Source organism: Lissotriton vulgaris, chromosome 4_1, assembly GCF_964263255.1.
Source record: "Lissotriton vulgaris chromosome 4_1, aLisVul1.2, whole genome shotgun sequence".
NCBI lineage: Eukaryota > Metazoa > Chordata > Amphibia > Caudata > Salamandridae > Lissotriton > Lissotriton vulgaris.
Window position 1 is genome coordinate 1,203,440,947 of NC_141691.1, and position 18,899 is coordinate 1,203,459,845.

Here is an 18,899-nt window from a genome sequence, read left to right on the forward strand (position 1 = left end):
GAGAAGAGATGTGCTGAGACTCAAATCAGAGGTGGAGGAGATAGTGGAAGGTACAATACCTCTAGAGAGAATAGAACTTTACGAACCAGATTAATTATTGTTTGAAGCGAAAGATGTTACTCGCAGAGCTAGGGCAGCTCACGAGAAGTTAACTGAACTAGCGAACAAATACTCAGTGGACTTGACCAGGACAAAGGCATTTCAGGGTGGTCATAGGTTACAGTATACAGACCAAGATCGAGACGAGAAGAGAGTGATCGGATTAAAAACCCACATCAGGGAATTAATAGTGGGAATCCGAATATGGGTTCAATTGGACAAGTGGGAGGGAAAATGGTAAAAAAAAAAGTGTTAGGTGGAGCACTATAGAGGCATCTCCAGGAGCTGGGCTGATGCATGCAGAAGCATACCCCTTGAGGGAAGTAGCTCATGGAGGATATGTGCACGTACCCTGGAGTAGGGGAGATTTGGCTGCTTTCACAAATACATTCCCCAAGTTAAGAGAGAGCCCAGTAGAATGGTACAAGCAGGTAGAGAGATTTGTCAAAATCTCGAAGGTGTTGTAGATTGATTTGAACACATTGTTTGACATTGTGGTTCCGGGAGATTTGTGGGTAGCATGTAAGATCAGTGTTGAATGGCCTACAGAGGAGCCGGAACGAGACACACTCACAAATGGACCTTCCCCAAGAGTAATGATAAAATACGAGCAGGTGATCACGTGGTTAAAAATAAAGGTACCACCACAAGACATAGATTGGGTGAAAATAGACCGAACTAGGCAAGAACCGAAGGAGACAGTTCATGAGTACTATGAGAGATTGTTGCAGATATTCAAGCAGTGCAGTGGCTTGGATGTGATGGATCCGAAGGACATGGGACAATTTGTGTCCAAGTTTGTTTTGGGACTGAGACCCGAGATCTGTCTAATGATACAGCAACATTTGATTTGTTGGCAGAACAAACCTCTAGATGAGATCCTGAGGTATGCAAGGTACTGCAGTGATGAGATAGACTCGAAGACTAAGAAGCTCAAGGATAAGCTGATGCTAGTCCAGATGCAACCGGGAGGACAGGGTCTGTCAGGAAATGGAACATTAGGGAGAAGATCGGGTGGTCAGAAAAGGGACAGCAAGGATGGTCCGAGGCAAAGGATAGACCTGGCAACTCTGAAAAAGACAACTAGGTGTCATCAATGTAATGAGATCGGGCATTGGAGGCGCGAGTGTCTCCATAACCCAGAAAATCAGGTACAGGAGGAGGAAGAGGAGAGTCAGGCTCCTTAAGTGCCGAGATCGACAGTAGTCAAGCTCAAGGCGGCAAAAGGGGGGACGTCCGCTCCTAGAGCTCCAGTTCCCCTGCCACCGAGGATTGCAGCAGGGAACAAGACTTACCATCAGATGCCTCTTCTGGTAGATGGAGACAAGTACTACCATTTTGACCCAGTGACAGGGCGGTGCCTGAGTGAAGGGGAAGATTGTAACTTAGGAGCAGTGCTAGAGATAGATCAGAGGGGACCCTTTGTAGAAGCGGATGTAGCCGGACACCCCACTACCTTCCTGGTAGATACGGGCGCTACTCGTTCTACTGTACGATCTGCAGTGGTTCCTAACTTGCCACTTTCCGGACAAACTATTCAGGTGGTAGGGGTTGCAAATAGGAGAATGACAAACCCACTGACTGAGCCAGTCCCAGTAAAAATAGGAAATTTTAGGGACAATCACCAGTTTGTGGTTTGCAACTCTAGTCCTGTGTGTTTGCTGGGAAGTGATTTGTTGTGTAAGCTCAATTGCACCATCTACTGTACACCTAAGGGAGTGGAGCTAGAGACGAATGATGATGATGCTGCCTTTAAGGTTGCAAACACCCGTGTGTGCATAGAACTGTATCCTGCGCTGACGGTGGAGGAACTTCCCTGGGATTTGAGAGAGACAGTCAAAGACAGTAAGTTTGGGACTTTACAGGAGAGGAGATTGGATTGATCAAAGGGGTGGAACCAGTTAAGATTCAAGTGAGACCCAATGCAGAATTCCCAAGAACACCCCAGTACAAGCTGACTCCAGAAACAATTGCGGGAATAAAACCTGTGATTGAGTCCATGATTAGACAGGGAATTCTGAAGGAAATAATGGGCAGTCCATGTAACTCTCCGATTATGGGTTTGCAGAAGCCTAGCGGGAAGTTCAGGATTGTGCAGGATTTACGAAAGGTGAACGACATAGTCGTTCCATGCTGTCCAGTGGTACCGAATCCATCAGTGATATTGTTCCAGATTCCAGCACAGGCTGAGTGGTTCACAGTGATTGACCTGTGTCGGGCATTTTTCTCGATACCGTTACATGAGGAGAGCCAATTTCTTTTCGCTTTTAAGCTGGAAGATCGCGTGCTAACATGGAGTCGTATCCCTCAAGGGTATACAGAGAGCCCATCGATCTTTAACCAAGTGTTGAAAAGGAATTTTGAGAGTCTAGTACTGCCCCAGAACTCGGTTCTTGTACAGTACATAGACGACCTCCTTGTTGCGTCAGAAACAGAAGATGCCTGTAGAATAGACACCATCGCTTTGTTGAACCATCTGGCAGAAAATTGTCACAAGGTATCTCCCAGCAAGATACAGTACTGTCTGTCTGAAGTCCAATATCTGGGACACAGAATAGAAAAGGGCAAACGAAAGGTATCTCCAGATAGAATAGAGGCCATAATGAAAATGATGGTGCCCTCTACGCAGAGAGAAGTTAGAATGTTCTTGGGAATGGTTGGCTACTGTCGCCAGAGGATTGATAATTTCTCCCTGAAGGCAAAGCCCTTACAGAAACTGACGCTCAAGGACGTGAGTGATCCGGTACCATGGGACACAGACTGCATGATGGCTTTCCTTGAGTTGAGAGAGGACTTGTGCCCTGCTCCGGCTCTGGGAATGCCTGATTACACCAAATTGTTTTCATTGTTCTGCTGCGAGTGAGAGGGTTGCGCGTTAGCAGTTTTAACCCAAGATCATGGAGGTGTCCGTAGACCAGTTGCTTATTTCTCGGCTACCTTAGATCCAGTAGCCGCAGCATTGCCCGGATGTCTCAAATCCGTTGCTGCAACAGGTGTCAGCATTGAGAGATGTGAAAGCATCGTGATGGGACATCCATTGGTGGTGCATGTTCCACATTCAGTAGAATTGTTAATGACCAGGACCAAAACGCAGCACCTGACTAACAATAGGCTCACCCGCTACGAGCAGGTTATACTTGCTGCAGAGAATGTGACCCTAAAGAGGTGCTCAGTTTTGAATCCTGCCACATTGATGCCATTGCCAAATGTTTTAGATGATGATTGTGAAGACCATGACTGCCTGGAGGTGACTGAACTGTGCACCAAACCTAGACCAGACATTGTCGATGAGCCATTGGAAGACCCTGATGAAATTCTCTTTGTAGATGGCTCATGTATAAAAGACAATCGGACAGAGGGACACATTTTAACAGTGAAGTTGTGAAAATGCTCTGCTCTGCACTGAACATTGACCAGAGATTGCATTGTAGCTATCGACCAGAGGCTTCTGGAATAGTAGAGCAAATAAATGGAACTCTCAAAGCTCGAATGGCGAAAGTGTGCTCATCCACGTCCCTGAAATGGCCAGATGCTTTACCATTGGTGTTAATGAGCATGCGTAGTACACCAGACAGGAGGACAGGACTCTCACCTCATGAAGTGTTGATGGGAAGAGCTATGAGACTGCCGTCTGTCCCTTCAGCAGCTTTGCTAAATATCACAGATGATCTGATTCTTGGCTACTGCAAGGGACTATCTGACGTCATCCATTCTGTGTCTCTTCAGTTGCAGACTGCTGAAATCCCGACTTCTAGAGACCTTTGTCACGATCCATGCCCCGGAGACTGGGTTCTAGTGCGGAAGCACATGAGGAAGAGCTGCTTGGATGTGCGCTGGCGAGGGCCGTTCCAAGTCATCCTGGTGACGAACACTGCTGTGAAGTGTGGTGGATTGCCAAATTGGATACATGCTTCTGACACCCGAAGAGTCCCAGCGCCCCTAGAAGAAACAGCTCCTCTCGTTGAAGAAAATCCAGCTGTGGAGGAAGATCTACTAGAGGGGACAAGCCAAGCTGTGGGGGTGTCTGAAGAGGCTGGTAACTCATCTGACCGAGCTGAGGGAGATCACGACGACAGCGACACAGAATCCGCCTCAGAAAGGGGAAGCTGCTGTGAAGGTGATCTCGACCCTGAAAAAGCTGAAGGCAGTGATGAGCAAGTTGTGCCGTCAAGAAGCAGAGGAGTGAACCGCACAGAGGCAAGTTGGCCTGAAAGGCGGAAAAGGCTGAACGTGGGGCTGACCTCTGGAAGAGATCTCGCACCTGTATCTGAAGAATCAGACCCGGAAGGGAAAAACAAGGAGTCAGAGGAGAAGGGTCCGAAAAGATCAAGGAGGGTGAGAGTACCTTGCAGAAGATACGCCACTCCGGAGTGGACCTACCCTTTGACAAATGCCAGGTGTGCTGAGATCCGGGAGGGTGAGGTCGGTGCTTGTGACCGATTCGACTCCCAATTTTAAGTTGGAAGTGATACTGTTGGTACCTGGACTGGAAATTGAAGGTATGCTGACTATCACAGTCCCTAATCCCCCTTTCTTAAGCAAGATAAATGACTTAATCCTGAACAGACTGGTTTTTCCTACATTTGGACCTGAAATACCTGCTTATGAATCAATAGTCCATCACATGGAACTTTTGGATTACGTACTCTGTGCAGTTGGAGAAAATCTCATAGTTGATCAGTAAAGACTTTGTAAATAGCTGTTGAAATTATTTAGAGCCGAGTGGAAGAAGAAGAAATTCAGGGACATCCCTTAGAGGACGGAGAAGGGTCAGGGTCGCCTGTAGGCAAATGGAAATGAAGAGTTGAAAAGGGATCTCTGTTTCTAGGTGTGGTTCGAGAAATTCATAAAGCCAAGGAAGAGACTTTGTGTTGCTGCTAGAAACGAATCACACTGTCTGAGACCATGGAGGCTGGGAACCCGACTCACAGAGCAAAATGTATTATAGGCACACTTATAGGGGTAGTGATTTTCTTTATATTCTTAGTAGTTTTAGTTTCTTATCTAGCACCACAAGGGCAGGAAGCGGGGGTCGAGGGAACACCTACACCCACCACTCCTAGCCAAAAAGAGGTAAACATAGGAGCAGAGAAAGCTTTGCTAGCAGAAGAAAGCCGTAGATTACATGCAGATTTGTCCAAAGGAAACTTTGGGAGGAATGCGTATGCCAAATTGTTGTATGAGTATATTGATGCGATGGATGTGAAAGATTGTTATGTGTGTATGCAGTTGCCAGCTTCAGTAGACGAGGGTATTAGATACCATCACCTGCCATTAACGTATGGAATTTCATGTAGTTTGCTGCTTAGCATATTTTATGGGCGGAATCATTTTGAATATTTCTTTTCAAATTATGATGCTGTGCTACCGGAAGTCCCGAACTATAAGCATTTGAACAAGTGGGACTATTATAAGTCAGAGGATAGGCTTAGATACTTTTTCATTCCAACAAAAGGAATAGACACCTCATATGCTCATAGACACAACTTGACCTGTTCATTGGCAGAGGTAGAGAAGAAGTTCATAGAACAGGTAGAGGACAGGTATCAGAAACAAAAACAGTTGCAGGCATCAGGCCAAGGTAAAGTGGATTGGACAGATGAGGAGAAGTTGCATAAGACAAGGGGAAGCTATGGCCCAATATCATTGGATGAAGTGCAGAAAGGGAAATTGTGTCTTCACAGGCCAAAGACATATTATGAAAATGTGTACGTGGGCCAGACAACCTGTGAACACACCTTCACACTAGAATACTACACCAACGATTTCCTAAAGAGTGTGATGCAAGTGATCCCTACTGTTTACTTTGTCTGTGGGAAAAATGCGTACGTGAGGCTGCCGGATAAGTGGTATGGGACATGTTATCTGGCGATTATTTTTCCTAAGATATACCACACTGAGGACTTTGCGCTGGTGGAAGGTGGACAATTGACGAGGGTGAAGCGAGGAGAGAGTGCTGCTGCAATAGTGGGGGATGTGTTTGGAGCTGCAATACCAATGTTGGGAGTGATCTTGAATGGCGTAAAGATACGGCGGTTGGCAACTGTGGTGGATGAATTGTCAATGAGTACTGCCAAATCATTGGTGTTGATTGAGGGTGAGATGTTGTCGATCAGGGCGATGGTTTTACAGAACCGTCTTGCCTTAGACGTTCTTTTAGCAAAAGAGGGCGGAGTCTGTAAACTTTTAAAGGTTCAGGAATGTTGCACGTATATTCCAGATAATTCCAAGGATCTGAAGAAATATATACGTAACATTACTGCAATTCATTACGAAATCGAGGATTTGACGCAAGAGAATGCATGGGAAAAGGTTGGCAAGGGATTTGGAAGTGTTGGAAATTGGTTTGCAAACCTGGGAAGGAGTTTCCTTGGATACGTATTGAAACCCCTTATCATCATAGTGGCATGTGTGATCGGAATATGGGGTTTGTTGAGACTGTACAAATGGTATAGGACAACCAGATTGGCAAGGTCAATGAGAGCACAGGAACAGAGAATGGAGAACTTGCTAGACAACCAATATCGTAGTCTAAGGGCATTAGAGATGCTCAGGCGAGGGAATCTTGCAACAAGTGCTGTGTAGCTCGGTCCCTACCCTAAGGAATGTGGGTTGGTGGTGATGATACAGGTCATCAAAGGGGGGACTGAGAGAGCGCAAAACTGTGTTAGAAATTGTAGGGGTGCACCATATTCACGAGTAATCAGCACCCGCATATATAGAGGATTATAATCATGATTAAATGTGACACAGAGCTATGAACCCATGTGCTAGAATTTACATAGCTGTAACGTAAAGTGCTTTGAAAATACTAATGTCATGTTAACTTAAAAATGTGTTTGTAGTGTAATACTAATTCAGTTAAAGGATGCTCGAACAGGCATTGATTTATTTGACTGCATGTTTAGAAATTCATTATTGTATTCATGTAACGACATAGAAGTGTTTAGTTAGAGAATGTATTCTTTTTGCTATAATGATGTAGGCCTAATGAACGAAAATGTTTGCCAATGTTAGGGGGTGATATCCTGAAACGTGCAAAGGCCCAGGTGGGGAGAGAGGATTGTGTAGGCCGAACTAGGAATGTTTCTTTTAACATTAAATCATGGAAATGTCCTCTCTAGAGGGTTGCTTCAGAAAGTTAATTGCAAGTAGCATGGAACTGTGAATCGATTTATGTGCGTTCCTTTGCAGGTGCAAGGTTAACTAAAGATAGGAGAGAAGGGCCCATTGTGTATGAGCATTAGGATGGTAGTCCCAGACATGGGGAGTGGCTGCGGAATTTAGGGAAGCAACTTCAAGAGGAGAAGACTCTGGGACCCAAGGCAGTTTTTCAACGAACAAGGATGAAGATGTCGTAATGGAGTTACTTTGAAAATTAATACTTTTGAGAGCGGCGTACCTTAGGGCGTGTCGTCCATATTGTGGGGTTTGTTTTAGGGGCAGCACCCCGGTAAGAGAGCAGAGCAGATGCGCATGAGGGCGAAGAAAGATGCTGGGTAGGCAGAGAGCTTTGCTATGCGAGATGGGTTCATAGGCTAAGTCCGAACTAAGTGAGTGAGCTTCTTTGGAAGTCACCACGGCTGACACCTTTATTAGGAGGGAACTCTGTTATGTAGGGATGTCACTTAGATTAGTGTAGGGACAGATTAATCTGGATGTATTTCTTCTTTTCTTTGATGCCTACCAAGACCCAGATTATAGCAATTCTTGCTAGTCTAGTGGTTTTCGAAATTATACTTGTATTGTTTCTTAGTCGCTTGAGGCTTTTCCGTAGGATCATGTTTGTATTAGTGCAGGTTTATCTTCTGAATCTCTTACTGAGGTGTTTATATACACAACTGCTTTTGGCTTTATAATAAATCTTTAAACTTGACTTTATGTCAGTGGTTCTTTGGGGAAAACAATGGGGATAGTTCGAACTGATGTTACGATGTTGAGACAGATTGCCTTCTACACTCTATGACAGGTAAAAAGGTCCAGTCGACCTGTGGCGGGATTCTAGAAAGATTGTTCTGATTCTAGAGTGAAAATCCCACCTTTCCAGTGACATGCAGGAGCATGAAAAGGCTTTGATTTTAAGGTGTTGTTATCCTCAATATCAAAATATTTGCTAATAATGACTAAATAACTGACCAATGTACCTAGGGTGGACGGTCAAGTACCGGAGATGATGCATGACTCATTGTCATGAACATATTGTTTTACTATCCATCAGGTTTTGTCCATACATCAATAATAGTGACCCATGTAACTTTATACCAGGCACTCAAGCTACTATGGCGTTTATATGTATTCCATATTACAAGTGAAACATTTGTGTCTTAAAAATACATGTAATTACATTCATGTCAGACTATAAAGATCGGGTTCTCTGCTGCTCTCCTTAAAACAAACACCTTAAAATATCGCCCAAAAAGTAATGCAATAGATTACAGCTGCAGCCACTGACAAATTACCAATTTATTTTAAGTACTCCTCTTCAGCGTATCCGGAACACCTACATTATACGTGCAATTATTAAAGTGGCCGTTTTTCAGAAAGGTTTGTTCTTTGATGTGCACATTCTTCCTTCGGATTCATCATTAACTTTAAGAAGTGCCAGGGCGAGGCAGTTCCTGGCGCTGTCTGTGTCCTCTGCGAGGCACTCTGCGCATCCATTTCAGACACCATTCCAAACAGATTTCAAGGACAGGCCATTTTTAACAGGCACCGAGAAGATTGGATTCAAGACAATGGCACAAGTCATTTGGATGTTAATTTCCTAAATGTCCATCACATGGAGAAAATAAATTGAAATGACACAGACTAATTGCAAAAGGTGGCATAACTTTAAACCCCTTAATTGATCATCTGACGTCTGCCAAGACAAGCACCAGAGAAACAGAAGGGAAATATTAGATGCAGAGGCAAGATGTAATTTAATTTACGAGAGACCTATTCAGTATTTCCCTCACAATCTAGCATCACATGCCTGGATCCTGTATGGCCAGACGGTAGTGTGCCCTTTGTGTGCACTTCAAAGCTCTTCTCTTTCTCGCCCTCCTTGGTCCCCCATCGCTAATCCTCTCTGCCAGTCCTCCTTCAGTGCACATCAGCGCGCAAATGGAATTACATGTGTCCTTGTCCCCGAGGGAGTCTTTTGGTTTATTATATCACATAAAGGAATCTCTTGCCTTTCTTTTAGAGATGGGTGAAGCCAACATATTAATAGGGAGAAACAGAACAGATCTGAGCCAAGCATCTGTCTTGGCTCTTAGAGCCTGAGCATGAGCCGAGCCAAGCCATCAAAACATTTGCCATGTAAATCATTCAACAAACACTAAGTTTGCATACGATAAACAATTCAAAATTCAGAAAAGAATCTTACTTTGTAACACGGGAATGCATCCCTGTAGTACATGAGATTATATCACTACATTGAGTGTCATTTATTAGAAGTGATAGTAACTGAATGTAGGAAAATTTCTTTTTTTGCATGATCAACACCATTTTTTTCAACTTATGCTATTCATTTTTGGACTCTGTACAATGGGATCCTGCTAACTAGCCCCGGTGCATGCGCACTGACCCCTAGAAACCTCTAAAAGTGGTTACAATTCAACTTACCTAGACTTCCCTAATATGTTGTAAAGATGTGCACAGGGTCTGTGTTTTAAATGTCTCTAGAGCATTGCAGCACTTATTGTGCCATCACTAAAGTGACCACGTAAAAACAGGACTCTAGATCTGCTGCAGCGGCTTAGCTGGACAGTTTTAAAACTGTAATTTTGACCTGTCAAAATCACCCTTTTGCAGGCCATAACTTTCCATTCAAGAAGTAGGAAGCTTTACCTAACGTATGCCTTATCAGCCCTAAAACAGGGTGCATAGTGCTTAAAAGTAGGACATTTTGGGGCTAATTAAAAGGTCAGGCGGACACCGTCTTGCATTTGGTCAGCAGTCCCAACTGCCTAATAAGGATGCGACCAAACACTGTTCAGTTACCTTTCTACTTTTCTCTATGGGAAAACGCATTGCAGCCATAAACTAGCAGTAATACATGCTCCCATGGAAAATGGGAGGTCTAGGTTATTCCTGCACCCCGTGACAGGAACCTCGAGGTGCCTGCCGCCGGGTGCAGGGCTAAACAGGGGGGCACCATAGGTGCTGCGTCGGCCCCCAACCAGAGGCCTCGCACCCAAGGAGGCCCTGCTGGGGGCCAGCTAACACACTTTCCGACATGGTTTCCTTGTCAGGCAGGCCAGCATGGAAACCATGCTAGAAACTGTGCATCATAGTCCCAAGGCTGGAGATGCCCGCCCTTTGGGATTACGATCCAGTTCCAAATGACAGACGGGCTCCTTGAGCCCATCGCAAGCCAGCCGGAATTATCAGCTGGTTTACTTTCCGACCATCAGCATTGTAATGCGGCATTCAGAAAGTAAACTGAGGGGCCAATTAGAATGCGGCCTGGAAGGCTTAGACCGTTGGTTGGAGCCTTTACGGACCGGATCGTAATCGGCCCCCTAATCTTTTTACATGCCCTTACAGTGAAAAATTCCTCAAAACTGTTTTTCATGTAGCACAGCTAGTTGTGTGATGGAAAATACTGGGTTACTTTATTACACCAAATAAAGCTAGCTTCAGATTGGTACTTGCTAGAAAAATACTTTAAACATTCATTTTTGTAGCTAAGCCCAATCTAGCTTACTTCTGAAGGTGAGTGTCGTCTTTTTCAGAAATAGTAGCTTTATAAATTTACTATTTTCCTGTACAAGGTCACTGGTAGCCTTTTCAGAATGAATCCTCAACTGTCACCTGGCAGCTTGCTGCCCCCTACAAGGAGATGAGAATGGTTCTCAGGAAAGGGAACAAAATGGCTTGGGTGGGAGGAGGTGTGAACTCCTAACACAATGGTTTGGGGATATGCCCACCACCTACACAAGCTTCAAAGGGGCAACCCCTGTCATAGGCAGACTTAACCCACACCTAGACCTGTTCATTCCATTGTCAAGGTAGTCAGGATGTCCCCAATCCAGGTAGAAAGGGGGGAACACGGGGAGAGATAACCTGATTCAGAACTAGTTTGTAGGGAAGAGTTTCTTATTTCCCTAGAACAAACCGGGTGTTCCCAGAGACCTGCCCAGGAGATGAAAGGTTCTGTAATGTTGAATTCTGGCAGAGCAGTGTACTGTAGGATTTTGTGTAGGACCAAACCCCTTGGAAAGGATGATAATGGTGCTAGGGTCCCACCTGGGAACTTATATCATATTGGTAGGGAGTCTCCCCCTCCCACAACCTAGTGACAAGCATATTTGTGGCATCCATGGGTACCTGCTTCCGATCACATCTGGACCTGTGGAAGGCAGAAGAAGGACTGCATCTGCTGTTGAATCAGTGGAGAGAGAGCTGAATCTGCCCCCACTTGTACCCAGGAGAAAGAAGTGGACCCCAAAATTCAGTTGTCTGAACTCATTTTAAGCTACAGGGCCACAAAAGCTTTAATAAGCCTATTTTTCCAAGAGTCGAGTTGACCATCTCCAACTGTATCAGCATTGGACCCTGCTGGGCGGCTTCTAGGAGTGAGTCCTCATTCAACAAGTAGTTCCCAAAAGCACCTGGACCTTTGTCTGGAGTTAGAGTGTTCTCCTCTGACCCTAAAACCTGAAAAATTGGACACTTGGAAACTTTTTCAGAACTTCTCCTCCAGAGAGTCAGTGGAGACCTGGACCAATCCTGCAGCCGCCAACATATATTGGTCAGTTGGATTCAATCATTGCTCTCCCCTGCTGAAAGGGTTTCACTTGCAGAAAAGTTTCCAGGTCCGAACGTAGAGGGACTTCGTCAGTACCGACACTGAAGAGCATTCGACTAGTGGTGGAAGTACCTCTCTAATTCCGTGGTGCATAATAACGCAGATTTACCTGGAAATTCTGCGAGATTCTGCAGTATTAAGTGAGAGGACAGCAATTCTGTATCAAGCACTATTTTCATCATGCAAAAATGCCCCCTCATATCCAAAATGGAGGCACGTATGCATTTTACACTAAGAAATAGTGGTAAATGTAACAGAACATGAATGGCGAAAGCGAGTGGCTAAATGTGCCCTTGCAGTAGGATTTTGTTTCACTTTAAATTACTCTAAATCATGCCAGCCGCGGTAATTGCGTTATTATCGGTAATTCTGCATCATGGAGACGTGCAGAATTAGTGAAATAACTCTGATTACTCAAGTGTAATTCTGCCCACGTCTGTATTGACCCACTGATGAGACCTTCCTGTGTACAGATTCTGGACTTTGCCCACTCAGAGCTATCCCGCTATCAATGAAAACTGGACCAAGTTTCCCACTGGAGCAGAGTCTTCCACCAAGGGACAAACTTGGTTACTTTATCCAACCGACAGTCGTTTGCAGACAGCCTTACATTTTGACTTGAACCTGGTCCACAACAACCAGATGGCTGCAATTGGCCCCTAATGCTTTGAGGCACTTTCTTTGTCTTAAAATCTCTAAAAATCATATCTCCAGTTTCCTACACCTGAATATTGCCATTTTGGTGTGGATCTGTTTATTAAATTGTACTTTTCCGAAATTGGAGTGGGATTATCATTGTGTAGTGTGTTTTCATTTTTAACTGTTTTGGTAACGAGCGACTTTTTACACATTTCTCCCAAATAAAGTCTGACTGCTCTGTGCAACCGTTACTAAGGGTTGAGATCATAATCCAATTATGGAGCCCTAACTGGACCTGGTACTGAATTGTGACATTATTACTTGGTGAGGGCTCACATACCCACCAGCTAATAATTCACTTTCTCACGCAAAACATGAACCAAGAAACACCCACCATGCCCTGATCATGATGACAACAGTTAGTTAAGAGGCAAAGAGTGTCATGTGCTCCTTATATGAGGTTTAGGCTGTTACTATAGATGGAACTTAGCTATAAATGCGAAAAGTACCCCCTGCTCTACATAACAATATTGCAAGCCACTGAGGAGTTCTGCCACCATATATAGGATTGAGGCCAAAGGCTGAGCTTCGTTATGAGGCCATGAAATCTGAGGTCACTATAAATAGTCATATGACATAAGTTAGGAGATACTTTATTCCTTATAATGCATGGTAATGCCATCAAGTTTACCAGAAGAAGCTTAAGTCATTGTAGTCTTCTCCTTTCATATAAAAGGGATAGCAAGTTTGCAGACATGAAGGGAAAAAAGGTGAATCTATAGTGCAAAATAAATACGCCAAACACATAAGATAATTGTTGCAAAAAGATATTAGAATCATTTTAATATAAACTAGATTAAAAAACATTGTAGTTGAGAATGTATACAAACATGCGGAGAGATTCTCTCTTTCCTACAATTACATAAACATGCAAAGCAAAAACAGGATGCCATAAATATCTCCTTTCTGCTTATCAGAATTCATCTAGTGAACCAGAAACAGATTCGATTTCATTTTTACGTTTAAACTGCAGCTTTAATTAGGCTCCGCCCTTGGCTGCTGGCTCTGGCAGCAGGCACTGTGATGTCAGAACTCAATGTTAATAAGTTAGTACAGTTGAGCAGCTACCTCATTTGTTATATTACACTAGAGACTTCACAAGTCTCTAGGAAGTTAGAGAAGGGCTTTTTATGCAAAGATTACAGGCTCCTATGTATTAAAGTATATTAAACCACTTACAAGAGGGGATTTTGCACAGCACCAATCCTGAAGTGATGTATTTAAAAGTCCCCTCTTAAAAAAACACAAACTCTTGTTACAGGCTAAACCAGCTTGGCACTAGAAGACCTACTCAGCCTTAGAAAAGGCAGTTACATCCATTAGTAAATCAAAAGGTGTAGGAGATCAAACACCACTACACATCTTCACATCGACAGAAGTGTAGTGCTCAGATGCAGAGCTGCTGACAGACTTTCACGCAAACCTCGCACTGTGCATTTTTTCACATTTTGAATTGGCCTTTGGGGAGCAAAGTACAGATGAGCTATAAGGCTCTTCCCAGTCTCCAGGCCAGCATAAACAGTATGATTGGGCAGCACAGGGCAGCACTGCGGTTAGGCGGTATTTTGGACTTCAAGGGCCTAGATAACCTCAAAGTGAGCTAGAGCCAGGCATCCGGTGCTAAGGTGCCTTGAGCCTTCAGTATCTCACCCACCTCTATCCAATTATCTACCGACAGCAGATTCACAAATAAGATTGCTGTCCATAATAGATTAAAACGGGATGTACCTTAGCACCCAAAATGTTTTCAATGGACACTTGAAAATAGTTAGAGAATGCAAATCAAGTGTATCTGATACATTTATAACATTGATCATCTATGGTGATATTTTTGTGATTCTTGATGTAATCCTTGGTTTGTCTACAAAGGCAGCTAGCAGCTAACATTATCAGAATTTGCTGAAAATGAAAATTACACAGTGTGCAGAGAACAAAAACAATGTAGTTTGGATCCAATGGGATATGCACACCTAAAAGTGTGGACAAATACTGTTTGATAAGAGAATGTAAAGAAGTAAACTTAGTTAGTTTCCAATCCTATGCCTATTACACCTCATGTTTAGCCACAAATAAAACCTTTGCTGCTGGAATGGGCATGAATCAATGATTTCGTTTATGGGAAGATGGAATATCCCTGTTCGGTTTAGAATTTATCATTCCAAGATTGCTGCCATGTTTCTGTATGCATTGCATCTTGAACGCTGCTGCCTTTACCACTAACTAAAACAGAGGGAAGGCTGTGGATAATTTCTCCATCATTGGGACAGAATACCCCTGTTGAAGGTATATGACTAGAATTTGGATTGACTGGTATGCAATATAAAAGTTACAGTGCCAATAATTCGATATTGGTATGATTTAAATCGGGGCTAACCCCATAAAGTTTAAGAATAATTTTCAAATGTTACTTACTAGTGTAGGGCCAGAGAAATACAGCTTTATTGAATTGCTTATACTCATTTACTGATGCAAAATCAATACAATCAAGTATACACTAGATGTTGAAAATAATATAAGCAAAAGGGCCTTGAAAATGGAATTAAGCCCTATTCTCCAATTAAAAGGATGTTTCTAGTCTGTCGCTCAGATGAACAAGGAAAATTCCAATTTTATTCCGTGCGACGTTTTTACTTTATTATGGTTTGTTTATTCAGGCTAATTAATGAATTAGCAAGGGAAAGTACCCCTATACTAAAAGATGTATTTTATGCTTGCGTCCTGGGCAGGAATTGACTCGTGTTTGTACCTGACCGTTTCTATTTAAGGACAGAGTTTTGTATTTAAACCTATGGTTATTAAATGTCATATTGCTACAGTTTAAGATGCTACTATTTAATTGTATAACCCTGACACTGTAAATGTTTGCACTAGCCTCTTTGTATATTTTAAAACAGTATTGTCCAAGATTAAATCTATGATTGGTGATTACTGAAGAAAGAAAGAAAGAAAGAAAGAAAGAAAGGAAAGAAAGAAAGAAAGAAAAGAAAGAAAGGAAAGAAAGAAAACAAAGAAATCACTTTTTATGGACTTATTGTTTTATTGAGAAATTAAGGCTTTTGTAATATCTGGATCAGATGAGCAACCGTAGGTGGATCCTACTCTTACATCTGTTTTTGTTTCGCGTGTGAAACTAAGAAACAATGCTACTAAGCTGTCAAGGAATCCTTTACTCAATGTTAATCCTCCCCTGATTCTGTGTCCATAAAAGGACATCTACCAAGCATGCCTTCTTTACGTGAGGCGTCAGGAGACACCTGTGTGGCAGCTTTGAGGGTGGGTGCTGCATGGTTTCTCAGCGCTTCTATGACAAATTTAGCAGTCTGCACATACTCGTTCTCCCGCCGCAGTTTGGGGTTAACTCAGGAGGACATCATGGCACTACAGCATCAAAAGCACTATGTGGCAGGTCGGGGGCCTGCAATCCAGCCAAATCCCATGGATTTGGACCCTATGGAGGATGATACCATCTCTCTTTTAACTCCAGGAGATAGCGGTACCTCTCATGTCCGATGCCTTATCCTCAAACTGTTCAGATCCATCACAGCAGCTAGTCTTTTCCAGGCGCGTAGCAAGGAGCCAACTGTCTGAGGAGAAGAGCCTTCCCTCATGGATGCCCTAATGGCAGCAGCCCAAAATGGGGGGCCTCTATTTCCTCTTTAGCTCCTGGCTCCTTTTCACAGGATATCTTACATGACTCTTCCCTCTGACTGCACTACACATAGCAAACGCCCAGTTTGCGACAATACATCTGCACTGCAGTGTCTCTGGTGTGGAAAGTCGTTGCAGGGCCACCTGAAATCACTTCACTTTTGAGTACTCTTCTGAATCATACTGCTAAGGCATAATATCACACTACCCTCACTGTCCTTGAGTGTAGTTATAAACCTCCATTAGATTTCAGCTTATCTAGGGTGTACTCAACAGTCCCTTAGCCCCACAGAATAATACGTTTTTCCCATGAGCATTTGGAGATAGCGTTTCCACCATCATTCCTTCAATTTAATTTTCTCACACACACTCATTTCTTCATCCATACAATCGCCCATTAATTATCCATTTACACAGTCACCCCTTTATTCATTCATCCTACATAACTGCACACGCAAGCTTGACAACCGATGAAAACGTCATTTTGCTTAATAAATAGCCAGATCCATTTATTGGCTTTGCTCATTTTGATTTCTTCTAGCTTCCTTATAAACTGTGAATATTGTCCTTGTGTGATTTTTTTTCTTTTCTAATATTTTGTCTCCTCGTGAAATATCTCTGCCCTAATTTGAAGGGGACGATTTATAAAAAATGCAAAGGAACTGATGGAGAATGTTGTGTAAAATCTTTCACAAATTACAAATACGATAGAAGCATTGCTCTCAGACACACCCAACATATTATAAATATTGTACTGTTGGGTTTCGGAGGATAACCGTCAAAGACACTGGTTTTATTTATTACTCTACAACCCTCTCCAAACGTCAAATTAACAATATGTGAGCCATATTACTGGCACACCTCCGGCAGTTTCGGAAAATGTTTGGAATTGTGCCGGGAGAGGAGAGGAATGCCACGTGAAAGTGCAGGTGGGAGAGAATGAATGGTAGCCTAACAGATGTACATTTTCCATTTTGTACCTTTACTAGCAATAAAAAAAATCAATTTGAGAAGATATGGTATATTTATTAGCATCAAATTATTCATTACTTTTTTAACATCCATGTACAAATGTTATATTTGTGACTTTCAATATTTGGATACTGTTCATATTAATTGCTATTATCTTCAACAATTTAAATGAAATTGTTATCATTCAACATGGGTGCAAAAAAACATATTTGAACTGCAAACTAAAAATTCAGAGTTGAAGAACAGTGGAACTGCTGACGTTCTAAGTTTAGGGAAAGAGAATACATTGGGGAAGTTTTTTTTGGGGGGGCATGCCTCAATAATAGGTGAACACTTCCAAACTGGTAAGCTTGAGTGTTTCCACAAACTTTAAACATGTAGTTTCTCGGTGGAGGGAACACTAGCATGTTCCTTCTGTGAAATGGAGTAGGTACAGCTTTTCGAGATGGGTCATAGGGAGAAAAACACACAAATATTTATTGTGGCTACTGCTCAAAGGGTGTCTCTATGGAGAAAATGTAATGACTGTCTTGCTTTATCCGGAGAACTTCAGAGAACTTTAGTGAATCCCTTAAAAGTTGGAACTCAGGCCCAAAACTGGAGCACATCTTAGCGAGCAGATTTTCAACTTTCTTCCTTAATGCTTACGAATCAAAAATATAAAGACGTTTCTGTCCACTACTTAACGCAAAGGCAGTCTCAAAGCTCACCTGCACTGCTTTCACAAATGAAGGCAGTTGCACTACCATCCCCATACTCGGCCATTTTCCCCATCATTCTTTCACTCTTATTTAATTCTATACTTGAATTATTCATATCAGCTTTTGTTGGTACTTTGCCTTTCTTATTTATATTAGTAAATTATCTAAATGATTACTTAAACCTTTTTAGAATATGAAACTTCCAGACAAACGTGCTGTTTAGTAGCATGAAAATTCAGGCAACATAGCGCAATTACTGGTTTACTTTGCTACCCTGTTGTCGTTACAGTTGCTCAACTGCATCTCAAGTGCACTCCTACTGTGTTTTCTGCCCTAATTTTATCTTTTCAGAACGCAAAATGATACATAATGCAAGAATCACTTACTAAATTGTTATGAAGAAAATACCTTCTACCTTTAGCTTGGCAGTAATTCTATTACTGGTGCTCTTAAAGTGCTTAGGAGTGACTTGCTGCTATAGCATTGTGACAGTGAGATGAGGGGGGGAGGCGGTTGTAGAAAAATAATTTGGTACCAAAATAGACAGCATGTTCACGATACTAAAGGCATGGAAGCTTTTTAAAGGGACTACAATATGTGTGCGTTTTGCAACAGATCTCTTTCAATCGTTGCCTGACCTGCTGCAAACAAGCTAATGTAGCCGTAATTTATTAATGACACTGACATGAGTAGGTGTTTACCAATTTATAGCTACCGTATACTCTTAAGTTGTTTAGGTCATAAGTACTAAGTCCCCTCACAAGTCAACAAGTATTTACAATGCAACAGTCTCGCCTTTGCAAAAGTTAGAGCTATTGGCATTGTAAATGACAACATTTTTCTTTATGTGTTGGTTTTGAAAACAGATAAATAAATGGCATTGTCATTTACAATGCCAATAGTTTAATCTGTCGCAAATGTGAGACCTATTGCATTTGCGCGCACACACACACACACACACACACACACACACACACACACAC

The 18,899-nt window shown here is 42.7% G+C and overlaps 1 protein-coding gene across 1 annotated transcript in view; it reads right to left on the minus strand.

Annotated features, from left to right (window-relative positions):
• The window catches only part of LOC147723041 (molybdenum cofactor sulfurase-like), a 1,924,377-nt gene that overhangs the window by 728,458 nt on the left and 1,177,020 nt on the right, over positions 1-18,899 (minus strand). The window lies entirely within an intron of this gene.